The 3,101-nt window shown below is 55.8% G+C and overlaps 1 pseudogene; it reads right to left on the bottom strand.

Moving 5' to 3' along the window:
- Window positions 1-1,306, bottom strand: part of LOC102492243 (ubiquitin-60S ribosomal protein L40 pseudogene) — an 11,963-nt pseudogene extending 10,657 nt beyond the window's left edge.
- Window positions 1,307-3,101: the final 1,795 nt, after the last annotated feature.

Here is a 3,101-nt window from a genome sequence, read left to right as displayed (position 1 = left end):
CTCTCCTAGCCCCGCCCTCTCCTAGCCCCGCCCTCTCCTAGCCCCGCTGCCTTGAACACACACTTGTGGAATAAATTAATGAATGGTTTTTCTAGATTCAGGCAAAACATAGGAAAAGAAACCCTGGTGGGGTTTTATGGCACTGGGGCCCTCACGTGGTACAGCCTGAGGATCACTGAGAGCGAGACGGGCTAGACAGCCCATCTGCCCAGGGCACAGTTTCAGACCCAGTAACCTGAAAGATACCGAGCTCGTGTGTGTGCGTGCCCAAAATCCCAGGAGGAGAATGGAGGAGAAGGGATTGCAGCGTGGCCATACCCCCTGAGAGGCGACTTCTCACTGTCTCTGTCTCTCTCTCACCAGAGAACACACACACCCTGTGGCAAAAAAAAAACTTTAAAAAAAAAAATCTTTTAAATTTGGAGCCAGATGGTGATGCACAACTGGGAGAGTGCTGAGCTCACGTCCAGGGACCCTCCTGAGCACGCTGGGCACATGCACGCAACCTGAGGTCTGGGCCTGCTGAGGGTGGGGTGCATCCGGCGTGAGGGCCCTGCTGGGAGTAACTCTCTCCGAAAAGATAAATAAGCGTTTTTAAAATGTTACTAGAGGGCACATGTGCTCACTGGAGAGAGCAGAGAGCGAGGGGAATAGGAAAGCACCCTCCACGGGGCATCGCCATAGTCTGTTCTCCTTCTCGCTCTCCTCTCGGAATTTTGGGCATGCACGCACACCCAGCGTGTTTCTCAAGCCGCAGGTTCAGGACTCAAACCATACAGCCCGCCATGTGGGATCCAGAAGCCTTACTACCACATCATAGGCTGGTCTGAAATAAATAAACAAGAAAAAAATGATCCAGGACCGCATCTCTGCAAACTGGCTCTCAGTTGTACATAGTTTTTGCTTCTATCTAATCTTGCTTACGTGAATGGTAGTATTTAAGTAAAATAAGCACACCAACATGTAAAACGCCGAAGTGGCTTGGTCACATCTGATCATCTGCCGTCCTGGGGAGTGTTTGGCCTCCTGGGTCTGCTGGGTGTCCCTCCAGGGCAGACCCAGTGCCCAGAAAGAACTGACTGGCACCTGAAACCCTCCCTGGTCCCCACAGAGGTGCAAGTGCACCCCCCGTGGCCAGCTGTGTCTGGAGCCCGCCGCCACTTCTCCTCCCACCGCAGCTTCTGCAGCTCAGCGGTGTCCTGACACAGACTGAGAGAATTGGGGAGACTCACCCTGGAATCCTTGGCTTCATGCAGGAAAGAACTGGAGGGTGAGCTGTTGCAGGAGAGCGTAAGCGTGCTTACTGAGGAGGGTGTGCAGAGCAGAGAGCTCCGTGGTGGAGCAGCCAGAGGGCAGATAGGTCAACGGGCCCAGCCCGCTCCTTCCTCTGAGAGGAAGAGGACCTTGTCCTGAAGGGCAGATCGAAGGGCTACCCCACAGGCGGGGCAGCTCCGAACGCTGGCATCTGGCTTATGTGGCTGGGCTTAATGCCAGGCTAAGTAAGGGACCATTTATTCAGGACTTTTCCATGACTAAGGGGAAGGGGCGGTGGGTTTTCTGGGACCCCATCCCCCTTTCCCTAGCCCATGAGGATATCTCTGGTCACCGAGTGTGCTAACACAGAAGATGAGGAGTGATTCTGAAAGTTCCCAGCAGCCCAGCAGTCATTCCAGGCCCATCGTGGTTCCAGCTGGTGCACCAGTCTCTCAGTCACCTTTTTACATTCGTTTTTGAAATAATTTTGCTATCAGGTACATGCCTCTCCAGAGAAACAGAGAGCAAGAAATCACTCCCTAGGGGGGATGGCCACAGCACAGTCCCTTCTCCTCCATTCTCCTCTCAGGATTTTGGGTACACACACACATACGTGCGTCCAGCATTGAGTTTCAAGCCACCAGGTCTGGGACTCAAACTGCAGCCGACCGTGTGGGAGTCCAGCCACATAACCATTGCACCACCTGCTGGTTCTGTCTCAGCCACTGCTCGCCTGTCCGGTTTTTGGTTCCTCCTGTCCCAGGGGACAGCCATGTCATGGGGAGACGTCCCTGGGCAGACCAAGTGTCTGCAGCCACCTCCAGGCCTGGATCTGGGCCACCTCCTCCAGGCAGCGTGCCCACCCACCTGCTGGTTCTGTCTCAGCCACTGCTCGCCTGTCCGGTTTTTGGTTCCTCCTGTCCCAGGGGACAGCCATGTCATGGGGAGACGTCCCTGGGCAGACCAAGTGTCTGCAGCCTGGCCTGGATCTGGGCCACCTCCTCCAGGCAGTGTGCCCACCAGGGGAAAGTGGGCGCCCTGTTGGCTAGGAAGGGTGCAGTGAGACAGACCAGGAAGGTTCCTCTGTGACCTTGGGCAGGTTCTGAACTTGCCAAGCTCCTCCCTCTCATGAAAAAGGGAGCCGACAAGAAAACCTGCCTCAGGACCAGAGGAGTGAGTGAGGTAAAGGCCCAGGGCTTGCACCGGCCTCGCTGGCTCATCTCTGTCCTCACTGCCCTCTGCCCCTGGGCTCCTGGTAAAGCAGAGAGCTAGGTGGGGAGGGGGAGTTCCCTGTAGCCCTCCTTGTTCAGCCCAAACTGCAGTTTCCCATGCGACCCTCTGCTCCCTGGGACACCCACACGCTGCTCTGAATCCTCGCCCCACTTGTCAACACAGAGAGCTCAGACTGCAGAAACACCCAGGCTGGCTCCAGCCAGGCCCCCTGACCACACACTTGTGCTAATTCTGCCAGAAAGACCAGCCTGTGGTTAGGAGCAGCAGCCATTCTGGTCTCCAGAAAATTCCATTGAGCTGGGAGAAGCTGTTTGCCATTCCTGAGGTCTCTCCAGCCTTTGTGAATGTGGTTTTCCAGTTCCTGGGGCTGCTCCAGAGCTCTGCTTGAAGCAGCCATCTCTGCTTGCCTTCCAGAGACAGAAAGCCTCTGGCCACCATGGCTCCTTCCTTTTATTCTCTGAAATGACCAAGTCCGGGACCCCACAAGGAGAGACGAGTCTTGAGGGAAGGACGACAAAATCCTCTCTGGATGGGATGAGTGAGAAGAGCCTCAGGCTGTCCCAGACATTCCTGGGAGAGACTTGGATGGGCAGGGCGGCTCTCAGGAGGGCTGG

This window comes from Tupaia chinensis, unplaced genomic scaffold (assembly GCF_000334495.1).
Source record: "Tupaia chinensis unplaced genomic scaffold, TupChi_1.0 Scaffold000159_1, whole genome shotgun sequence".
Taxonomy (NCBI): domain Eukaryota; kingdom Metazoa; phylum Chordata; class Mammalia; order Scandentia; family Tupaiidae; genus Tupaia; species Tupaia belangeri.
The sequence above is the reverse complement of the archived record's forward strand: the minus strand, read 5'-3'. Positions and strand labels throughout refer to the sequence as shown.